Source organism: Neolamprologus multifasciatus, chromosome 23 (assembly GCF_963576455.1).
Source record: "Neolamprologus multifasciatus chromosome 23, fNeoMul1.2, whole genome shotgun sequence".
In the NCBI taxonomy this organism is placed as follows: domain Eukaryota; kingdom Metazoa; phylum Chordata; class Actinopteri; order Cichliformes; family Cichlidae; genus Neolamprologus; species Neolamprologus multifasciatus.
In genome coordinates, this window is record NC_140460.1 from 16,699,254 (window position 1) to 16,724,445 (window position 25,192).

Here is a 25,192-nt window from a genome sequence, read left to right on the forward strand (position 1 = left end):
AAGATATACTCCAAAATCATGTCCAAAACTCGAAAATGGAAAGATCGCGTTAAGTTACAAAGAGGAGAAGGTGGGAACACTCACCACTGTTGTATCACAAAAAATCTAATGATCAATTTTGACGTTTAAAGAGTTTAGATCGATCAGTTGTTTACATCACTCAACACAAGCAGAACTGCATCACTGCATGCAGAAGACACATCGTCCACATTCAGAAGCACTTCTCTGTATAGTGACTGGTCTTATGATTTAAACAGGCAAATGTTCAGCATTCAAACTACAGGTGAAGAATAGTCAAACCAGATGTTTCCCCCATTATGTCAATATCAGCTAGTCAAGTACACACCTACACAGCATGTTAACAAACCGTGAAAAAAAGCCAAACAAAAAATGAACGATTGCTGGTAAGGGTTTCTATACATTAGTATTTACGAAGGGTATGTTGTGACTTACCTTCAAAATTACAGTGGTCCCTCGCTATAACGCGGTTCACCTTTCACCTCGCTGTTTCGCAGATTTTTTAGTGCAAGTTTGCATGCTTTTTTTTTTTACATCACATTGTGTCCTGCGTCCTGATCGCTGCAGACGATCTCCTCCGTGACGTCTCTCCTGTACAGTACAGAATCGCTGCATCGATCGTTAGCAGTGTTACTCTGAAGTGCAGTACTGTATGTCCACGAAACATTTTGCACCGTCAAAAAATAAAATTGGCTACTTGATTTCACCTATCGCTGGTTATTTTTAGAACATAACACCTGCGATAAACGAGGGACAGCTGAGAAATATAATCCCTTTTCTCTTTTGCTCTGAGGCGCGGGGAAAAAATATCGGCAAGTCGATGAACATCATTTACAGATATATTGGGTAAATGCCCAAGACTTCTATAGAAATGTAAATCGCCGCTTGATTCATTCATTTGCTTAACTTGTTTTGGACCGTAAACAGGGCGCGAATAGGACACCGGAAAAAAAGCTCCCCACAGGAGTTTCTGCACCGGAAGTAGCATATGCTAACGTGCACATAGTCAATAGGTAGGCAGAGAAAGAAATGAGAGAACACACACACACATATATACATATACACATACATATATACACACACATATATATACATATACACATATATACATATACACATACATATATACACACACATATATATACATATACACATATACACACACACAATATATATATATATATATATATATATATATATATATATATATACACACACACAAGGATATAAGGAGAACTAGTTTTAACAGCTGCAGAAACCAAACATAGAGTCTATGTGGATAAATTGTCTCCTTTGAATGATGAGCCAGCTTAAATCACCCAGTCCCTTTCTATGCACTGTATGTTGTAGCCATTATTTAATAGCTACCTTCATACTCCAGTGATAAGGCCTGAGTGCAGAATCTAGAACTTGTCTCCATTCATCTCAACTTAACTCCATCGGACTCCATTCATTACGCCACAGAGATAACCCCGGCACTGGAAAACGCAGAGTCAGCGGCCGATACACTCTATGAGATACACCAGTCGGTTGCTCTTACTTCCTACCCCTCTCTGAATGAGAGAGAGAACCGAGGATAACAATAGAATTAGTCTTTTGCTCTAATTTAGTACAGAGTTTTCACTTTTCATGAAATGTTTAATATCTATTCTGAACCAATTTATGTGCTTCCAAGAGAGTGTCGTTTCTACAAATCTGGACTTAAACTGCAGTCAAGAATGTTAGTTCCTCTGGTGGCCAGTGGGGCGTGCTGGAATTAGAATTAGACATAAAGGGGGAACCAAAATATCTTCAATTCTTTTCAAACTTTCATCCATTCAACATGAAACAAAAATTGTAACTTTGCGGCACTATTGTAATTCAGTGGATACACATGACATTTATGAGTCACACTTCCTCTTACCAGATGGACCCTTTTGTATTTCAGAGAGTACATTTTTAGATTAAATCCAAACGAAAAGCATTATGCAAAATAATCAAGAAGTGACTTTGAGTTCTGGTAAATGCATTCTTTCTCCTAAGCATATGACGCAGTTTAGCTTTATTAAATACAATAGTAATAAATTCATGGACATATTTATTCTGGTTTTACATTATTGTATTCCACCTGTAAAATTAAAACAATGGATGGAGAAAAAGAGAGATAGAGAGAGAGAGCTAGAGATAGATAGATAAAATAAGATAAAATAAGATGAGATAGATTTTATGAGATCCACAGTTTTTGCTGTTGTAGAAAAAAGCTCCTTTTATTTCCAGATACTCCTGTGTTTATTAGGAAAACCAAAGTAAGCAAGCAAATAGGGGATGATAAAGACAGCAGAAAAAAGAAATAAAAGCAGGAGAAGACCTGAGAAAGAACAGATACTATATACTATGACTTTGTTCACAGACAAACTGAAATATACTGTAATAAGTACTAAGCCTTTTCAAGGACAGTTTTTTTTTCTTGTGTAAATTATTCAATTAGAAGTTTTTAATTGTAAAAGCAATGTCAATGGAACAGACAGACTTACTGATGACTAGGGATGGGTATCGTTTAGGTTTTATCTGATACCGGTGCCAAACCGGTACTTTTGAAACGGTGCCGGTGCTTAAACGGTGCTCGAACCGGTGCTTAAAGAATGGAGAACACAAAATTGGTCCAAAAACCTCTCATGTTCAGCTGTTTTTTTTGTAAAAAGATAACAATGTTAGCCTTTTCTGCAGCTATAGGGCATATATGGTATCACTCTTGGCTGGAAGCAGTGCTTTAACAATGGAAAAAACAAAAACTTTATCCAAAAACCTCTCATGTTTAACTGTTTCCCACTTTTTATTTGGTCATTTTTGCCTTTTTGGCCAGGGTGAAGGGAGTATCTGCCATCAAACAAGAAGACAGCCGCATGTAGCTATGATGGTGTTTGCTAGTTCACCTTACATACATTAATGTAATAACGTGGTTAGCCTACTCAACGTAAATTATACACGAACAACATTAAGCTACTCACGCAGAGAAGAACGGCTGCTGCTGCCATCATCATCCTCATCATTTCTGCTACACTGGCAGGGCTAGGGGCCAGGACTCTACTCTTCAGCTTTTTGGGGGATGTTGCTAACTCTTCGTCCGATAACAGGCACCACACCTGCAGTAGATGCGCTCGGTGTGAGGTCTCGCAGCAAGCTATCAAATACGGCGCATTTTTCGGCTTTTAAAAAAAACGCTATGCGTCGCCAGGTGTTTCATCGGATTTCAGGTGTTACCTCCTTTCCACAGTATCACCTTAAAGCACTTGTTGCAGGCTGCTGAGTTTGCATCTTTTGCTGTGAAGTACAGCAAGACTTTTGACCGCTTCGCCTTGGGCATTTTTAATCTGTAGCTCTGCTCTAAAAGAACGTACGTACCTGGACCCGCCTACTATCCCCGGAAACGTAAAATGATTGGCTAGAATTCAAAGTGTGTCACATCTCAGGAAAAAAAAAGCACCGAAATAAAGCACCGAAATGTGCGCTGCTTTTCGGTCTGGTTACTACCGTTTATGTCAGAACCGGTGCCATCATGGCACCGGATACCGGTACCCATCCCTACTTATGACAGTATTCATTTTCTACAAGCATCTTCATGGCTACGTGAAACTGTTTTACCCCAGTGGAGCTTTGAGTTAAATGCTTGTTTCAGCACGCTAACATGCTTTCAATGACAATTACCGATTGATTTAAATCAAACTGAAATGGTGTGAGGAGATTTGAAACAAGCAGTAGGCGACTTGCACAGAATCACTCAAACATATTGAAAATGATGGAATATTGAATGAATGGAGTGCTAAAGTGGGTAATGCTAATTTCTGATGCCAAAATTGTCCATATAAAAATATTATATCTGATTATATTTGTGTTATGATAAAAGCATAGTATAGTTTTGGATATGTGGACTGTGAGTTTTTCACACGGAGCAGCGGGAGTAACAATGGCATGAAGCAAGAATGAGATAAAGAGAGTCAAAGTAGAAAGCAGCTCCCTACCGTACATTTAGCTAATGGACAACAGTGTATGTGTATATACCTGTGTCTGTGTGGGCTTGCTTTGTGTGTTTGTTTGTATGTGTGTTTGTGTGTGATTCTTTTTTATGTGTATGTCCAGCTAGCTGCTGCCCAAGTCCTTCATCTTGGCCCTGGCTGTTATTGACTATATTGGAGGCCATAAATCATTGTGTACGTGAGTGTGAGCTTGTCTGTGTGTGAGTATGTGTGCTTGTATGGTCCAGTGCCTCTAAGGATGAGAGTAGCAGCACACAGCAATCTCAGGTCAGAGTTACAGCAGTGTGTGTGGGTGTGTCTGTGAAAACCCCAACAGTGCAACAGTATCTAAAGTGGTGGACGGGCCACTGGACATTATGGTCCTGACTGTCTGTCTGCTTCACACCTTCTTTACACAGTGATGTAAATGCTTTACACAACAGAACACGCTTCAATCACAAAATCACAAATGTGTGAAGCCTGTGCATACACAGACAAATAAACACAGGTATAAACACAAGTACACATAAACGCAATTAAGCAGATTACAGCAATACAAGGGAGGTTTTCATTCTTTACTTTCTTTGACTTTCTTAAAGCCATTCGGTAAGTCTTTCTGTACTTTTTCTTGTGTGGATAGCTCTGTTGGGGTGACTGTGGGTCACGTACAGATGGCAGTGAACTGTATCTGACATTAGCTGCCCTCCATTAACATTTTCCAAAGTGCCACAGGAATGAGCAATCAAACGGAGCAGTCAAGCAGATGCACTCTTGCCAGGCATCATATGTGTACACACACCAGCAGATACAGCCATAAGCAAAGGCATCTGTGACACTACAGGAAAACAAGTGTTGACATTTGCATCTCCCAAATTGCTGTATGTCGGTGTGGGGGTGCAGAAAGGTCTAAAAATGAGCTCTATTATCATAGTTAGAGAGATGTCACTGTCAAAGGCCTGAACCTCGTGGATGATACTGCTGACTAACACGAATTCCTACCATACTATTTATCCATCAAAGGCAGGAATGACAATTGCAGCAGATAGAATTGCTCCCTCAAGTAACTTTATTTATTTATAAATATATATTTTAGTGCACAAATGTTAAATCAATAGCAAGATCATCAGCTGCAAATATCCCATGGGCCGATGCACAGACAGGTACATACTAAATAAGCCTCTCTGCTATTCATAATAGAAAATATTCAGAATTCTGTTTAACACTGGGACGTGTTAACTACTTCCTGTAGACCTCTATGTATATGGTCTGTGAATTATATGAAATTAGAAATTTTTTGTCTCTTAATTATACAGACATTAAGCTTCTATTGTGAATGTTACATCTCAATAAATAATAAAACCATGCCTGCTTTAATGTCAGGACTTGACATGACCTGGTCCATAACTGATGGCAACACAAATGCATGACTGCTACCAACAGACAGTCACACTGGCAAATGTGAGCAGTTTAGTCCCAATTAAAATAAATCCCCAATAAGGGTGAATCTAATCATTTGCCAAACTATTTGTTTTTTTTCTTTGCACGTTTAACCCCTCATGGATCATAGAAGCTAAGTTAAGTACACACATGATGCACGAAACACACAGAAAAGAACACAAGATTGATCGGTCCAAATAAAGCAGAAATGTACGATTCCTCGGTAAACACAAGAGCAATTTGCTTGTAAACTGGCATCAAATGTTTAGAAATGGATGCATGAAAGCATTCAAACGCTGCCTATCCAATTTGATCTGTACTGTGTTATTTTAAATAATGTACCAGGCGGGAGAAAAACAGAAATGTGTTTATGATGATGTGTCACATTTGTTATTCACAGCTTATGCACTGGTTTGGATCTGGTGTTCGAAATGGCCAGGGGGGGAAAAGGAAGGAGAAATGGAGGAATTGTCGACTACCTGCATTATTTAATACTTTGAACAGTCTTCTTGACTAAGCCTCTGAAGTGCCCTCTCTACTAGTCTGGAAAGAGTCATGGAGTGAAACAGAACTAGGAAGAAGGAGAGATGAATAGGCATATTTTACGAACTCCCCCACCCCCACCCCACCCCCCGCTCTCTCTCTTTCTCGCTCTCCTCTCTTAAGGAAGCTTTTGTATCACTTCTCACAATACTTCACTTACTGCGGTCTCTGAAAATAGCACAGATAAAGCCTTGAAGAGAGAGTATGGCAGAGAATCTTTAACATCCCAGAGATGGACAAAATGGATAAATGTGCTTATGACAGTGTGTGTGTGACACAGAGAGAAAGACTGAAGGGACTCACACACAGACAGTTTGGATACAGTAACACATTTAAGGACTTTTCATTGTTTTCTCACGTTGAGACCTGTAAGTGAACTTTTCCCTATTTAAATAACAGTGACACATTTACAGTAACACTGTAAATGTGTAAAGCAAAAGAAAAAGAATAAAAAACAACTAAAATCAGTTTCATTATCTCCGTCAGCTTTTTGAGATTTTTTATTTATTCAGTCTGTCATTAAGGAATTCTCACATATACTAAATCCTTGTTAGCTGCTTTTCTTTCACTCTGTAGTCCAAAGTAATTTCTGAACATCTCAGTGGCTTTTGGTAGGTTGATTGTGGAGGCCAGGTCATCTAATACAGCACTCCATCACTCTGCTTCTTGCCCAAACAACCATTACAGAGCATGCAGGTGTATTTTTGGCTCATTGCCCATCGCTCCAGGGCTGCTGCAGAATATTGTGGTAGCCACGCGGCCTTAAAGGAATCACTAATGGTGTCTCTAGCAAAGGAATAATTCATCCTTGAATAGCTGAACGCGTCTTACTGTAATGTTTAATTAAAACAGATGTACCAGTGTATCGGTCCTACCAGTCCAAGCTCAAGTAATCTCAAGCAATGCAACTTTGCAAGAAATTCTACCAGTTTACTTTTGACAGGATCTACATTTTTTAAAATCTGAAAATCATTTCATGGGACAACCTTATACGAAAATGTCACACAAAGCTGTAATCAAGGCAAAGTGCAGCTAAAGGAATAAAAAAATCTCACATTATTCTATTTATAGGGATAGGGACTGAAAATACCGTGGACAAAATTTGTGGATTAAAGTCTTTGCTCACTTTTAGCACATTTTGTACATCAATGGATAAAAAGGTAATATGACTTGAATAAATATATTTTGCAAAAAACGAATTGCTGTTTTCTTCTTTCCTAAAACTTGTTGAATATTTAAGTGATATTTAGCAAATTGTGTTGTGCAATTACTTTTCTTAAAATCCAAATCGTGTCAAGTTTAAATTGGGGCAATGTGAAGAGATTGATTTAATTACTATAATTCATCTTTTGGGGCACATGAATGCCCTGGAAAATATAAAGTATATCCAATAGAAACAAAGTTGGAAACCTTATGAGTATGAATCTAATATGAAAATGAAACGTGAACATATGAAACATCACATCAATAGCACATTATTGTTCTTTGTGTGAAAAGGAAGCATGTAGCTGAAATGAATTACAAGTGACAGGTTTAAATGGCTTATTGGAAAGCAATCAATGAAATGTTACATTTTCTTTGTTGCATTGTTGCATTTTTTTCTACCTAGATTAGAACTACAAATGTCAGACTCATTGGACAATACCTTTAGAACCTATAGACCAGCGGTCCCCAACCCCCGGGCCCGTTTGGTACCGGGCCGCGAGAGTTGAGGCTCAGGTGTGAAATGTATGGTTTTCAGGGTTTTTATCGGTTTTCAGCGTTATTTTGTTATCGTTTTGATCGTTAACTTGGTATTCCTGGGTCTTTTCACGTGTGTTATGAATAAATCTTATTTTTTCGGTACCGGTACTAGTTTTATTTTGTTGTATTTATCCACGACACCTTAAAGGCCGGTCCGTGAAAATATTGTCGGGCATAAACCGGTCCATGGCGCAAAAAAGGTTGGGGACCGCTGCTATAGACATCATTCCCACCTGTGATCACACCCGTCACAAAACATTTTCCTTTTCAATTAACTTCAATCACAATCAGAGTATGGCTGAAAAATGTAAATGTAAAATTAACATTCTCTCTTCTTTGATTATCAGGTAATCAAAGAACAAAGTTGGCTGAAGTCCAGTATCCCTGTTCCCTCCTACAAAGTTAGAGATGATCAGACTCCACAGAAGTAAAAAGAGATCTGTTTTAATTATAAATGTTTCTGGGCTTCCCTGAATCGAACAAGAGGTCACACTGTTCTGTTACAAAAGTACTGCTCCACTGCATTGGGAATTACCGTGTTAAAAAAAGAGTGTTGGAGTGAAGGGGTATTTATTTATTGATTACTGAAGAGCAGCAAATGCCCTTAGTACTTTTTGAAAAGTAAGGTGCACTCTAAAAGGCAGGGACATGGAGAGGGAAGGAGAGAGGTGCAGAATCAGAAAATAAAAGCAGGTTGAAATGAAGAGAAAATAAAAAAAACCCATTTGTGAAGTCCTTGCTCATTTCCTTGCTGCCTTCCTTGATTCTGATGTTCTAATAGTATTACTGAATAGAAAAGCAAAGGTATTTCACATGACTTTAAACAACTTTCTGTAATCCAATTATGTTGCTACTCTCCTGACAATGTTTTCCATGGTCCCATCATTGCAAACCACTGTGACTATATGGCTTTGTGTTGTGTTTTCATTCTCTTTCTGCTGTATATCCTCATTGCTCAAACTCTGAAGCACTGCCAGAGATCTATATGAAAGCTTTATAGGTCCTCTACCAGTGGGCTGGGAGCTTGAGGGTCCCGCACAGTATGTTTTTTATTCACCCTTATGGTTTGTGTCATTTGTATTGAGGACTATGAGCAACACTTTCACATCCTGATTGTGGGAGTATCCTCATAAGCAGTAACAGTGAGTTTTAAAAGATAAAACTAAAACTAATACATAACAGTGATATGGTTTAGATAATATTTTTTTCAAATGTAGAATAAAGTCTTACTTCACTGTGGCTCTAAAATAATCTGACACAATAAATTGGGCATGAAATACAGCAAATGCCACAGAAAACTCGATTCAAGCAACATCTTCAACACTCTGTTCTTCTCAGAAATAGTTCCTTTACTTTTGGAGCAAGTTTTTCAAAACCTTAAATCTTTCTTTTAAAGCACTGATAAAACAGCAATAAATAACAGTCACATTTTATCAGTGAACCTTACTGCAAGTGAATATAAATCAGCAACACAGTATTATTGTCTTGTTTCCCCAACATAAATTACCGGCAAGCGTCTCCTTGTTAATCAAGTTGAGAACACACAAATTCAGATTGCATATGTAGGTAGCACTCACATAGACACACACGCACAAATACGTGCACACACACACACTACCAATAAAAGACGCACTCTTCATACTTCTGCAAAGACAGAGTAATATGTTGTATCCATAAATACCAGAGAACCTGAAGCACTTTGCATGTCATATAAAATTTCATACGGTGCCTAAAATCAGTGTAGCAACTGCTATAAAGCTTCATTCAATCATAAAGGAACACTATGCACTAAAAAAACTCAAGGGACTACAGGATAAATAGTATAGTTTGCTAGTTGTGAAATCTCACTGCAATAGTGTATATTTTTCCGATTGATATGTGAAATTGACGAGTTTATTTATAACAGGATTGTGCAAGGTGTAACTTAGAAAGAAAGAAAGAAAGTAAGGAAACAATTAAATCAAACATAAAAAATAGACAGTTATTAACCATATTATCACATGTGTATAGACAGATGATTCAGAAAGTTTGAGCTTGCACAAACACACAGTGGGCAGAAATGTATAATGCCAGCTTGTTTAACCCCTAGAGGCTTGCATAAACTTTGTATAAAGTGTTTTATGGAAGACATGCATTGCAATTGAGTAGTGTGCAGTGATGTAATCATGTTTCCATGCATAGACATGAAGAATAAGAAAAAGGAAAGGTGACTTTTTTGTTACTTCTGTCTTGTCTGAATAGATTAATCATACCATTGGTCTGTATGATCTGATATTATATGGAAAGTCAAACAAATATATTATCACCAGAAAATGCTACTAGCAGCTTTAATACCAAACCTTTTCACATTTCTCTCTTCCCTCCCTCCTCTTCCCTGCTCATTTATTACTCAGGTCCTCTCCTCTCCATTTCCTCCTGTCTGTGAGCAGTGTGGTGACCTGAACCACACAGTGGTGATTGCCTCTGCAGTTCAATGTGGAGGTCTCATTTCCGAAGCCCCATGACTATTCCTGGAGGTACAGCTCCACTGTGATTGATGCTTTATAAAACCATTTTTACAGTTGTGACATTTCAGAGAAAACAAGCAGGGTCTGAACTTTCCATCTGCTGGTTCTGCCCACCTGTACCTCCCTCTTCATTCGTTACAATCTCTCCCTCGCTCACCTGTTTGTTATTTTTTTCCTTCATACTTTTCCTCTTAACTCCTTTTCCCCTCCAGTGCTTTATTCAATCTTTCACCTACCCTTTTTTTTCTTTATTTGTGTCCCCCCAGTCTTACATATTTGTCACTGTGAGCAGGAAATAAGAAAAACTAATAGAGATAAAAGCAAATATAAACACAAACACACACAAAAAAATTGTTCACATCGGCATCTAATTTGTAATTACAAATCGGATATCTCTGAAAACTTTCTGAAAAGACATTAGACAGTGTCTATGAGTGTCTTCCCAACCATGTGCTTTGGGGATGTGAAGAGGGCACATATCTGCATCCCTTCGGGTGGCTTCCATGCAAGAGGTGCTTCAGGAGTATGGGGCTATTGGGCCCATTGTCACAGACAATACATATACTATACAACTATAGAGCGAGCATAGTTCAAACTGCTGCTATGAGCTCAGACTTGTTACTTGCAAGATACCCTTTATCGTCAACTTTTATCCATATTTTTATCGACAGAATTTCTGGTATAGCCAACTGGCAGAAGGTTTTGGGATCCCATCTTTCTTTCTTTTTTTAATTTTGAGGAGCCAAGTATTAAGCATTTGAGATGGGCGGGGTGCTCCACAGAGTTCTATTTTTTTATTTTTATTTTTTTGAAAACCAGAGGAGAATGAAGTAGGAGATTGACAGATGCATTGCTGCTGCATCTGCAACAATGCAGATACTATTACAAGCTGTTATGTTGAAGAGAGAACTGAGCATGAATATTATTTTTAATTTTAATTAGCACTGCTATTCTGAATTGCCTTAGTTTTAGCTGAGTAAAAATAAACTTTGGTTTGCTAATGTAACAATATGACTTTGGCACACTTTGTGTGCCGTTAACATTTATTCCTCATTAATGGGAAAGGAGTGGGACAGCTGTTGTTGTCATTAATATTTATTTATTCTGAAAAAAATGCATAGATTATATTTAAAGAATTAACAATGCAGGCTAAGGTCCTCATTTTATTACCTGCTTGAAGGTATAATAATAAAATTAACTTGAATTGTCCCAACCGTCAATTATTTCTTCATACAGTACAGATGGTTAGCTTTGTGTAGCACTACCAGCCAGCTATCCTTCTAAAGGGACTCATGTGTTGGCAGTGTACAAATGTGAGTGTGTGTGTGTGTGTGTGTGAACATATGTCACTGCCATGCTGCCAGTTCAAGGTAGTAAATTCTCCATCGTGACTATCAGTATGATTAAATATAGTTACCTGGTCACATCCATCATGACACATAATCACAGAGAAGGGCACACAGGTTGTGGACGAGGGGAGTAAGCTAATGGAGCTGCATTCAGAGTGAGTTCATTACCGTATCAGTACAAATAAAAGGTTTTCATATCCGACAATTTGTAACTAGCCAGAAGACAGTGATGGGGAGCACAAATGCAAGGGAGTGACTATATATATATTGCATAATACTCATCATGTTAACCCAGTCATTTATAATAAATCAACAATAACCACTGACATTTTTAACTGTGAAGCAACTCCTCTTTCTCAGACGTTTTAACTAGGCTACTGAATGTTCACGGCATCATTAAAATTTCAATGCATCAAAATACCTTGTACATCATCAAGCTCCTGTTAGGGGCACGCTGAGAATACTAACAGACCCATTCACAAAGCCGTGTGCAGTGTGTCAAGCCTGTGTGTCTTCACTGGCAGCCATACAGTACAAGGTAATCTGGTCTTACTCTTGAAAAGATGTTTGTTCCTCACAATTTCTATGCCTATGTTGATAGTCCTCAATTTGTAGCTACACAACATATTGTATCTTGCAAGGCCCTCTTACTTAGTGAGTAAGAGGGCCCTCTTACTTCTTGCTCAGAGTATTCAGGACTCTCTTCAGGACTCTTTCCAGTCTGTAGTGGTGACAAATATTCACAATCCACATCACACCTACGACTAGGGATGGGTACCGGTATCCGGTGCCATGATGGCACCGGTTCTGACATAAACGGTAGTAACCAGACCAAAAAGCAGCGCACATTTCGGTGCTTTATTTCGGTGCTTTTTTTCCCCTGAGCTGTGATACACGTTCTTCTTCCTTACATTTGTATTGGCGGTTGGCAAACAACTGAAAGGTGCATTACCGCCACCAACTGGTATGGAATGATACACTTTAGATTCTAGCCAATCATTTTACGTTTCCGAGGATAGTAGGCGGGTCCAGGTACGTACGTTCTTTTAGAGCAGAGCTACAGATTAAAAATGATGGCAGCAGCAGCCGTTCTTCTCTGCGTGAGTAGCTTAATGTTGTTCGTGTGTAACTTACATTGAGTAGGCTAACCACGTTATTAAATTAATGCATGTAAGGTGAACTAGCAAACACCATCATAGCTACATGCAGCTGTCTTCTTGTTTGATGGCAGATACTCCCTTCACCCTGGCCAAAAAGGCTAAAATGACCAAAGAAAAAGTGGGAAACAGCTAAACATGAGAGGTTTTTGGACAAAGTTTGTGTTTTTTCCATTGTTTAAGCACTGCTTCCAGCCCAGAGTGATACCATATATGCCCTATACCTGCAGAAAAGGCTAACATTGTTATCTTTTTACAAAAAAACAGCTGAACATGAGAGGTTTTTGGACCAATTTTGTGTTTTCCATTCTTTAAGCACCGGTTTGGGCACCGTTTAAGCACCGGGACCGTTTCAGAAGTACCGGTTTGGCACCGGTATCGGATAAAACCTAAACGATAGCCATCCCTACCTACGACCAATCTAGAATTCCCTTTAGCTCCAACCAGTCATGGCAGATGGCTGCCCCTCCCTGAGACTGGTTTTACCAGAGGTTCTGCCAGAGTTTTTAGGTTCCCAATTTCACAAAATGCTTTCTCATAGGAGGTTGTCTGATTCTTCAAGGGTTTTTTTCTTGGTCATTAACTTGCAATACAAAGCACATTGACTGATTTTGATTATATGATTATATGATTATATAGCTTGATATTACAAGCTATATAAATAAAACTGAATTTAATTTAATTGAACTTGAGTACGCAGGAAAAAATGACAATGAAATGAGGTAAACATCAGTCATTTCCTCTACAGGGATGACATCAAGCTGTATGCCAAGAGTAAATGAAATATTGATTCAGTGGTCCACATCACTAGGATCTACAGCAACGATGTTTGGGCGGGAGAAGTGTACTTGGGTGGCAACAAGGAGAGGGAAGGTAGTCAGAAGGCAATATTACAGACGTTAAATTCAGTGCTTTATATTGCAAGATAAAGATTCCACGATAATCTTTAGCTGCAGCTACCTGCCGGAGAGTAAGGCAAATCCTGATGAGTCAGCTGAACTGGAAGAACATCAAAGGAGGTTGAAAGAGGAGATATAAGCCACTAACATCAAAACAAACAACCTCCTTACAATGTATCAACAGTTTCACCCAAATCCAGCACTCTGAGACTGCACACTGAGTGGATGAAGGGTGACCAAAAACTAGTGAGTGACAGAACCACTATCCAGGATGAAACATAAACATGCATGAGTGCATCAGAAAAAACATTAATGAGTACACAGCTGATTATGTGCTTAGTAAATATCTCAGGTGGTAGAAACCATAGAATGAAATAGAAGAGAATGAAGCAGGGGAACCACTGTTGGAAACAAAGTCCCAGCATGGCATGCACCACTGGCAGACAATGTTGGTCAAGTTACTTGAAAAAAGTAATCAGTAACTAATTACTTCCCCAAAAAAGTAATCCCGTTACTTTACTGATTACTTATTTTCAAAAATAATTAAATACTTAGTTACTTTTACTAGTTACTTTTTAAAAACACGATTTACAACCTGAATAGGTGATAAAGCAATAGATCTTTCAGCCCAATTCTACTTTTTCTACATAATCCATCATACAAAATGTAATCAAATGGAAAAGTCCCTTTTAAAAACTTGTTTTATTAGTTTTAATCTTTTAACTTTATGCATCAAGCAAAAAATTAATTATATGCAACATTCTCTGACTGGAAGAAATTTGTTTAATATTTAAACCTATTTTCTGCACATTCCAGCACATAAAATATATTTTTTTGTGTGTTTACACTCAGTCTTTCAAATAGATGAAAGTAAAACACAGCAGAAAATAAATAAAGTCAAAGACTAGCGGTCCTTTTGCTCTATTTTCACCTGTAAGGCAGACGTAGGGTAGGCGGAGGTTTACCCTGGTGCAGGTGTGCCGCAGCGGTCAGTTGAAGAATCCACAAGTTTCTCTGTGAATTTCCCATTACGTCGTAGCGCACTCTGTGCTTGCTCGGAAGTTTAGGGTTTTTTTTCGCTGTAAAAAGGAGTTTTCTTCCCACGCACAACGGACGCTAATGTTTTTGTCACTTTTTATGGAATCAAACTTAAAATAAGGTCAGTACTTCCACGCTTTAAATGCTGCATGCTCATACTCTCTCCCGCACTCGATATATTATCCACTGTTGATCTGCACACAGCTGTTGTCACAAATGTCGCACTCGCTTACGTCACTTTCATGAGACATTCTCGCAAAAAAAATCACGGTTTTAGTAACGCAGTAACGCAGCGTTCCTACGGGAAAGTAATGGTAATCTAATTACCGTTTTTGCAATAGTAATCCCTTACTCTACTCGTTACTTGAAAAAAGTAATCGGATTACAGTTACTGCCCATCTCTGCTGGCAGATAGACATAGTGGACCATACTGAGAAATCTTACCAGCAGCTGGACAAAGCTGGACTAAAAGACAGCACACAGGCACTAATGATGGTAGGACAAGAACAAGCTTTAAGTACAACATTAATAGAGGTTGGGGTCTACCACATCAGGCTCGACTCAAGGTGCAGACTCTGCAGAGATGCCCCTGAGACAATCTAGCTCATAACAGAAGAGTCTAAAATGGTAGCAGGCAGGGCATACTTGGAATATACCAGGCCTATACAGGAACATCTGCAATAGTATGGCCCTGTAGTCCCAAGATCAAAATGGGACAGACCCCCGACGTTGGTTGAGAATGACTAAGCTAAGACAACAAGATATGGCTAACCATGAAGTGGACAAGTAGAGGAAGAAGGCTGTAGTGACTGATTCAATACCAAGTGATAGCAATGTCATGGAGAAGGAACACAAGAAGCTTGAGAACTATGATGTGCTGAAATTGAGAGAAGGTGTGGAAGGTGAAGACAACAATGCTCCCCATGGTAAGATTCCACACACACTAATATACACTTCACTTTCTTGGGAGCAGACAGCATGTCACATGGAGGTCAACGTTGTGAATTTATGCATACTAACACTTTATAATATCACTCTTTTGAGAAAGGACATGAATGTTTTGTGACCTGCAGTAGCACTCACAGTTTAATGTCTCTTCAGGCTGTGAGTCTGTGGTGGTGTAGGATGTAGCATGTCCTTTACACATAAATAGACTTGAACAGTTTCTGAGCTGATTATGAAAGACAGACCATAATATGAAGATTCAAAATTATTCATAGAAATTGTCCAGGGTATATTAATTTGTGAGGGCCACGAATGTCTTTAAGGATCACCAAGCAACACATCTGTTTGTTGCAGAAGTTGATGACAGATTTAAAGCAACTCCCAAAAATTAAAAGGTAGTTAGTGTTCTATAATGAAGGTATGTCTGTGAAGGTTCTCAGTCATCCAGGTCATCGTAGTCAAAGGAGCTTGCAAAGAAAAGCGTCTGGACTTTTTTAAGTTACTTGAAGACGTTTCACCTCTCATCCGAGAAGCTTCTTCAGTTCTAAGGTCAAATGGTGGAGAGTCCCAGATTTAAACCTAGTGGGAGTATCCCCCCACAGAGGGACAAAAGGACCCCCTGATGATCCTCTAATCGCCTGAGCCAAGGTGTGAAACTGGGTGTGGATCCCAATCAGCCAGAGTTTCGGGTGAGTTCATTGTGAAACCTGGCCCCACCTTATCATGCGAATTCCTGAGGTCAGATGGCCCAGGATGTGAGTGGGCGTTAAGGTGTCTGGAAAGGGATCTCAAAACTGGATTATAGATGGCAGACAGTTGGTGTCGTAAACAACCGCCTCTGTTCAAAGATGGTCGCTCACAGTGGACATAGATGGCTTCTTTCACTCCTCTTTCAAACCATCTGTCCTCTCTGTCCAAAATGTGAACATTGGCATCCTCGAAAGAGTGTCCTTTATCCTTAAGATGCAGATGGACAGCTGAGTCTCCACAGGACAAGACTCAGCTGAGTCTCCACAGGACAAGACTCAGCTGAGTCTCCACAGGACAAGACTCAGCTGAGTCTCCACAGGACAAGACTCCGCTGAGTCTCCACAGGACAAGACTCCGCTGAGTCTCCACAGGACAAGACTCCGCTGAGTCTCCACAGGACAAGACTCAGCTGAGTCTCCACAGGACAAGACTCAGCTGAGTCTCCACAGGACAAGACTCAGCTGAGTCTCCACAGGACAAGACTCAGCTGAGTCTCCACAGGACAAGACTCAGCTGAGTCTCCACAGGACAAGACTCAGCTGTCCATCTGCATCTTAAGGATAAAGGACACTCTTTCGAGGATGCCAATGTTCCTTTGACTATAATGAAGGTACAAGGTCCCAACCTACTGCTGTCTTATGGTGCTCATCATTGACTGAAAGAGTTTGTTTTTTTTTTCTTCATTTAGTATTATGGTGTAAGAAAGACAGACTGTAAACTTAACGATGCCTCTACAGTAGTTTGTACAACAACAGTACAAACATAAGAGTATTCCAGATTTATATGTGTCCCTCTCTCTTTCAAAGCTCTGCCTAATACCAGTAAGAACAACTGTAGGGCCATGCTGGAGCCATGAATCTGTGCCCTTTACTACTGTGATAGCAGTCTTACATTACTAAACACCATGGCAAAAGATTAATCAGGAAGAAAGGAAAGGGCGATATACCTGGCACAGACTGAAAGAAGAAAAGAGTTTTAGATAAAAATACAACCCCTCTCTCTCACCTTTATCATAAACTCTCTCTGGAGTAGAGAGAACGAAATTGAGATTAGTCTTTACGCTTGACCTGTTAACTTCCTGTGACACAGTAACAGATTGGAGCTGCAAGATAAAAGGGGGGTACAGGTAGACAAGGGAGGGGAGGGTGGAAAAGGAAAGAGAATATGGAGGTAAATGAGGTAGAAGAACAATGTTTAGTGAAGATTGTAGGAATCAGAAAAAAATAGTTATTGAGGAAAATAAAGAGATGAGAGAAAGATGTGGGAGATGAACTGATCAGGAAATAGATTAAGAAAAATGGGAGTGTTGATGGAATTAAATAGGTGAATGAGGTAGAGCAAGACAGATGCCAGGTAATTACACTTTCCACCTCTCTTCAGGGAGGAATGCGCTTATACTGTAGTAGGTCTCTCTCTCTCTCTCTCACACACACACACACACACACACACACACACACACACACACACACACACACACACACACACACAATCCTGTTATGGAGACTTTAAAAATGCTAATATTATGGCATATGTATATGTATGTACCATTTCTTTAGAATGAAAAAAAACATATATAAAACCATTGTAAAACCTCTATTTAACTATGTAAGGACTATTGCAATTTTCAATTAATCAGAGTCTATCCACAGAGAATAACTGATGATATGTTTATATCATTTATAAAACAACACAAAAAACAACAAAACAACAACAACAAAAAAAATCAGTGATGTAAGATTCTCAAATGTAGGTAATCCTTATTTATCCCTGTTGTATAAGCTATCATTGCAAATTAAAATCTTTGGGTGTACACTGTTTGACAAAGTAATTAATATGGGACCTGATTGGGCCCTGGAAATATGCAGTTTTTTCCCCCAGAGTTTTCTGACAGGTCTTTTTTTTGTCATGCCACCCTTTAAAACAAAAAATGTGAAATATTAATGCGCTGTAATACCCCTGCTCAAATAAATAAATAATACATTAATTAATAAAATAAATCAAAGTAAATAAATAAAACACTTAGAATTAAAACAAGTTTAAACATGTTTCTTTATGCATTGGGTTATCTTTCAATTTGTCTCTTTGCTTACACCCAAAACAGCACTGTTGAACAAGTAAATACAATAGAATGAGGGAAAGGGTGAAAAAAGGGAGAGGAAAAAGGGATAAGAGTGTGAGTGTGAAAACTATTGAGTAGGTTGTTATATTTGTCACATGCACAACTATTTATAGCACCAGTATCATGCACGGCAACACAAACAAATCTCCAGAAACTTGTGAGAAAATCAACATCACAGTGTCTTAGGCAGGAATAATCTACACTAACTGTCTTGACAAGATGTCAAATGTTGAACAGTTAGATGTGTTAAATGGGCCAATAATGACTGCTGAACATGTTGGCCATATGGATGGGCCCCACTGAGATCTAACTGCTGGCAAAAGGCCCAACACACTCAAATTGGAGAGAGACAGAAAGGGTAAGAGAGAGCAGGTGGATGAAAGAAGCAAAGGACTACAGGATGAAACTAATTTAATCCCACTTCTTTTTTTTTCTTTTTAAATAAAGATTTTATGAATGGAGTGGACAAAGAGTCCAGTAGACATGCATGTAGACAGAGATGACCTTAAAACAAACAAACAACTATGTATGGAAGCTGTTTTTGATGTTCAGAGTAATATGTCATTATTAATACCATAAATGTAATACACATACATGTAATATATGGATACTTTAACTTAAACCACAATCCTAAACCCATGTTTTTGTTGCCTAAATCTAATTCAATTCAATTCAATTTTATTTATATAGCGCCAAATCACAACAAAAGTCGCCTCAAGGCGCTTCATAGATACAGAGAAAAACCCAACAATCATATGACCCCAGTAGTAATACACCTGCACTTTTTTTGCCCCCCCCCCCCCCCCCCCCCCCCCCCACCACCCCCCACACCTCCCACCCCGTTTGGTCGGATTCGTGCGTGTGCGCATGCGCGTTCAGATGTGCTCGGCGCATGCGCGTTCAGGTGTGAAAACACACCCTCTGGGCGGTATCGACTCCTCCTAGTGGGATGGCTTAGGTTATATAGGTATAAAAGTGATCCTTTCACATTCTAAGACCATCACCGCCACGGCCTAAGGAGCACAGACACATCGCGCTAAGGACCCCAACGACTCACCGACCTAAGGAGCACAGAATACCATCTGTATCAACCATGACACCCAGCCAGGACATCGCCCATGCCACAGCCGCTCTAGGTATGTCTACAGGAGTATGCAGCCGGGGTCCTCAACGTAAAAAGCAACGCTGTGAAAATGCCGTAGATGGGACTGTATTTAAGTTAGAATATCGCGGCGCTGAAGGGTATGTGTATACCATTAAATATACCGAAGGGACAGTTGTGCTTAGTGTAGATTGTGGCGAGGGATTGTTTTGGGGGGAACCCCAAAGCATCTCTACCAAAAACTGGAAGCTCTTCCGGACCGTAGTGTGTGCGGACCTGGACAATGTGGGCTTCCCAGAGGTGCTGTATGTTTCCCAGTGGAACAGTGCATCAGGCCCTGAGCTTTACAGGGTTGAGGCTGATCGTTTCAATCGCAACCCTGAAGACTTTATTTTTCTCAGTGCATGTGATGACAGGGATAGTCTTATTGCTTCCAGAGGGCTTGAAAACTGGAGGTTAAATCCTTACCCTCTAAACCTTGAAGAGCGCACAAGATGGTTTAAGGACTTGTTTTTTATACAGTGGTGCGACTGGAGAGGTTTGTCGCGTCTGTTTAGCCAGATTGACGACGCGATCAAGAGGGACAGACTCAACACTGCGTACGAGAGTATTAGAAAACGCCTTGTTTTTGACGATCTGGCGAGTTGTCCGAAGACTGGTTTGCCTGCTACCCTGTGCAAACCTAAAATCATAAGACCTTCCGACAACTAAACAATAAACTGGTAGGTTTAATGTGAGGGGTGTGTGTGGGGTTGCGTGTGTATCTATGTGACAAATTAAGAGCTTGTGGTTTTCATTTTACAGAGAATGACTCGCCGTCGTGGGACCTGTCAGAGTCACCATCAATAGGGCTGCTAATCCCGACCCCCCAGACTCCACCACCCTCACCATCATGCTCGCAGGACCCCCTCATATCAGACCTGTGGGAGGAAACTGTAATCGACATCAAACTCGCAACTCTCCACCTGTTGATGTTGGCGCTGAATGAGTTTCTACAAGAGACATGTTACGGATGCCAAACAGGCCACCCCAGTCAGGTGCAACACAGCTGCTTGCAGGAATTGTCTGAGTATTTCTTCGACACCTACTATGACGATGTGATGATAAGGCTCAAGACTGACCGATTCATCCCAGCCATCCAGCTGTTTGTACGCTCAAACACCACAGATGGGACTGGAACACAAATCCGCAGAGTTGCAGAACACCTCATGTGTGAACTGAGATCAGAGCGAAATATAGTATGCGCCATTAATGACAACATTGTGGACCTGCTAGAAGCAAGTACTTGCGCCCGACGTGTTAAACCAGCCATGCTCCGCATGATTGGAAACTACTGGGGTGGGAGACACCTGGTTTAATGTGTGCTGTTCAAGTATCCATTGTCTGTGATTGTGTCTGTGTGAAAATTAAATAAAAAGACGTGTTAACACCAACTTCTTAGTCATTTGTGGTTTGCACAGTCATGGAAAGCACATTGCATAAAATATATCATGATCCAGCCCATCCTGCGGGGTTGGCCAGTTTAAATAAGCTACGTATAGCGGCAGGGGAGGCATCAGGTGTAACACCTCCAATATCTCAGGTCAAACATTATTTAGAACAAGACGACACTTACACACTCCATAAACCTGTGAGGATCCATTTCCCCAGAAATAGAGTATTGGTGACAGGGATCGACAAACAGTTTCAAGCCGATCTGGTTGACATGTGTGAATATGTGTCAGATAATGATAATGTGAGATATCTGCTAACATGTATAGATGTATTCTCAAAATACGCATGGGTTAGATGCCTAACAAACAAGACAGCGAATGTTGTATCAGCTGCTTTTGAGGATATACTTAGTGAGGGTAGGATCCCTGTGAAACTACAAACAGATGAAGGCAAAGAGTTTTATAATACAACCTTTAAACACCTAATGGAGCGATATAATATCAAACATTTCTCAACAGCTAGCGAGGTTAAATGCAGTATTGTCGAGAGATTCAATCGTAGCTTCAAGGGTAGAATGTGGAAGTACTTAACATCAGCCAACTCCCGGAGATATGTAGATGTCATACCAGATCTCACACAAGCATATAACAATGCTTATCACAGATCTATCCAAATGGCTCCGGCAGAGGTGAATAAGGATAATGAGAAGTCGGTGTTTAACGCGCTGTACAAAACGAGGCCTCAGAGGGAACTGTGCTTTAAATTTAATATTGGCGACACTGTACGAATATCAAAACTGAGAGGAAAGTTTCGAAAAGGATACGAGCAGACCTACACCGATGAGATTTTCACAGTCAAGGAACGTATAGGGAGACAGCCCCCAGTGTACAGACTAGCGGATCTAGCTGGAGAGGTATTGAAAGGGTCATTTTATGAGCCTGAGATACAACGTGTGGTTGTTGATGAAAACAAAACATTTAAAATTGAAAACATATTGGCTAGAAAAAAAGTGGGTCGGAAAAAGCATGTGCTAGTGAAATGGCTAGGATGGCCCGACAGCTTTAATTCGTGGATTCCAGAAAAAGACATCGTTGAGGCGTAATTAACTCAGATGACGCAGCTCTACACACATTCATTCAACACTGAGCATAGACGGAGAAAGCATGAATAAAAAGAACAACAACAATGCAGGCTTCTATGTAAGCCTCTTCTCGAATGCTTCGGCGCATGTTTACCCGGGTAATAAGATATCTAATTTTAGAACAAAGCTAGCAAAACCTATCGTTTTGGATCAGCCGTATGAGGTTGCTGTTATAGAGATACAGTACCCACGCATATGGATGTCTTTTCCACAATCAGATTCGCAAGTGGAAATTCATGACCCAGTCAAAGATGGAACCATCGCCGTAACCATGATCGAACTGTCTGTGGGTCATTATGCATCTGTGGAACAGATAATAAAAGAATTTAATTTTAAATGTCAGCAGTACCAAACCACTGGAGACCTTAAAATGCAATACAACACAGTTACTAACCATGCCTGTGTTATGGGACCTAGGGGCACTATTCTCACATTTAGAGGGAGACTGGCGGAAATCCTAGGATTCGAAACAGGAGAGCCGTTTGTACTTCATTATAAAAACACATATGCCCCGCACCCCGCAGACATATACGGGGGAAAATATAACATCTTTATTTATGCAGATATCGTTGATTACCAGCTTGTGGGTGACGCCCACGCGAGGCTATTAAGAGCTATAAATATCACGGACGATGACCGCCGCTTGCCTATTCTACAATTTGACAGCCCACACTACACACCTGTGTCAAAGACATTGATCGACGACATAGAAATTGATTTGAAAGACGATCGAAATCAACACATACCCTTTTTATACGGCAAGGTGTTTGTCAAGTTACACTTCCGACCGATAACCCACCATTTTTGAAAAAAAGGATGGCCGTCTACAACACTGATGACTCAAAATATGTAAAATACTACTTATCACAGGCTGGTGGAGAGCTCGGAGGGTATGTTGGGACCAGTACGCAATATGGGTCAGGGCTGGGTGGTTTGTTCCGCAGCTTGTTTAGATTTGCTGTACCACTGTTTAAAAAAGGAGTTAGCATAGTCAAACCACACCTAAAAACAGCCGCATCGGGCATAGTGTCTGATGTCATAACCAACATAACCAGACCCTCAACCACTAAGCAGGACGGTAGCGGATTGTATGTGTATACGCCCAGACCATCTAAGACCCCACCCCCAGGGCAACCGTTGTCTAAAAAGCGTAAAACCACAAAACCTAGCAGGAGAGCTAGCAAACGGACACCGTCACGCAGAGTGAAAAGACCCAGAACCAGTCGTTCTAAAACTGCAGAGTTTGACATATTCTAAATGGCACTGTTACACAGTCATTCTGGAGAATGTGTAAAAACAGAGCTGGACCTGTTTACTGTTCCCTACACACAGACTAGCATTGAGAAAAGTACATTTATCGAAATCCCACCTGTATCTGCAATCACTGATGGAGGGCCGATCGAGTTTTACATCTCATCGTCCGGTGAAGATTACCTGGATCTAAATGACTCATATATCTACACACGTGTGAGAATCACAAACGCTGATGGCTCAAACCTGGCTAGGGACGCTAATGTAGGATTTATTAATTATCCTGGATGCAGCATATTTAGTCAAGTTGATGTTAATTTGGGAGACCGCCTCATTAGTCAATCATCCAACACATATCCATACAGAGGTGTGATAGAATGTCTTATCAATTATAATAAGGACACTTTAGACACACAGTTCAGCACCGGGTTATTCTGTAAGGATACATCATCACACATGAATGACACATCTATAGAAGGAGAGAACCAGGGCCTGGTGACCAGAGGTGGCTACACAGCAAATAGCAGTATTGTTGAATTGATTGCACCAGTACATGCAGACCTGTTTTTTCAAGAAAAACTGTTACTTAATGGAATCGACCTGTCACTGAAATTTGTGCGCTCTAAAGACGAATTTGCTCTCATGACAGCGGATGCCAATGCATACAGAGTTAAAATTGTCTCAGCCAGTCTCTTTGTCAAGAAAGTTAGTGTATCACCGACCGTCAGACTTGCACACAGCAAGGCATTGCACCATGCAAACGCAAAATACACGGTAGACAGAGTGTCTTTAAAGACCTTCTCCATACCTGCAGGGGCTAGAATATCAACAAATGACAATTTATTTATGGGTAGGATACCTAAATTTGTGATCATTGCATTTATAGACAATGAAGCATACACTGGCTCCTACCAGCGTAATCCATTTCATTTTGAAAACTGCGATATAGAATTTATGTCTTTATATGCTGATAGTCAGGCTTATCCTGCTAAACCATTCCAGCCCAATTTCCAGAGAAAACACTATACCAGAGAATTTTACCAGCTGATACAAACCACAGGAAGACATTTAAAGGATAGATCTTTAGCTATTACGCGTGCGGACTTTGGTAACGGCTACACTTTATTCTGTTTCAATCTGGAAGCTGACGAAGGACATTCAGGGAATGTGTCGTTAATTAAAACAGGGAACGTGAGATTGGAAACCCGTTTCAGAAATCCACTACCCCGTACAGTGAACCTCTTGTGTTATTCGGTATTTGATTCAGTCATTGAAATATCTAACATGAGACAGGTGCTCTTGGACTACTATTGAGACAAAAACGGTCATGAACACTATAGAACTATCAGCCGTGATCGGCAGCATTATCAATAAAAACACACATTTCCTAGGCGTGTTAGCCTATGATCAGCTAACCACTGAACGGCTTCAAAGACTCCCTGCTATGAGTATTGTAAACACCCACCCTTCTACGATGCCCGGGGAACATTGGCTTGCTGTTTATATTTCGAGAGACAGACGCGGTTATTTTTTTGATAGTTTTGGTCACTCGTTAGACAGTTTTCCCCCAGCAATAAAGATGTTTCTTCTAAAAAACTGTTCCACTGTTTTATATTCAGGAAAACAAGTGCAGAACGACTTCTCCATCACATGCGGTCAACACTGTGTATTTTTTTTATATCATGTGCAAAATGGTGTATCTTATGAGCGTGTGCTTAACATGTATGGGTCTGATTTAATTTGTAATGATGCTATGGTGTGTCGATT

At 40.0% G+C, this 25,192-nt stretch overlaps 1 protein-coding gene and 1 long non-coding RNA gene across 10 annotated transcripts in view; both read right to left on the reverse strand.

The window, feature by feature from the left end:
- Positions 1-25,192, reverse strand: part of naaladl2 (N-acetylated alpha-linked acidic dipeptidase like 2) — a 490,790-nt gene that overhangs the window by 365,615 nt on the left and 99,983 nt on the right. The gene's annotated exons all lie outside the window — the stretch shown is intronic.
- Positions 10,688-16,781, reverse strand: LOC146491295 (uncharacterized). Its single transcript, XR_014872279.1, has 2 exons — positions 13,157-16,781; positions 10,688-12,347 (listed from the first exon to the last, which is right to left on the reverse strand). It is a non-coding gene; the product is annotated as an uncharacterized LOC146491295 (long non-coding RNA).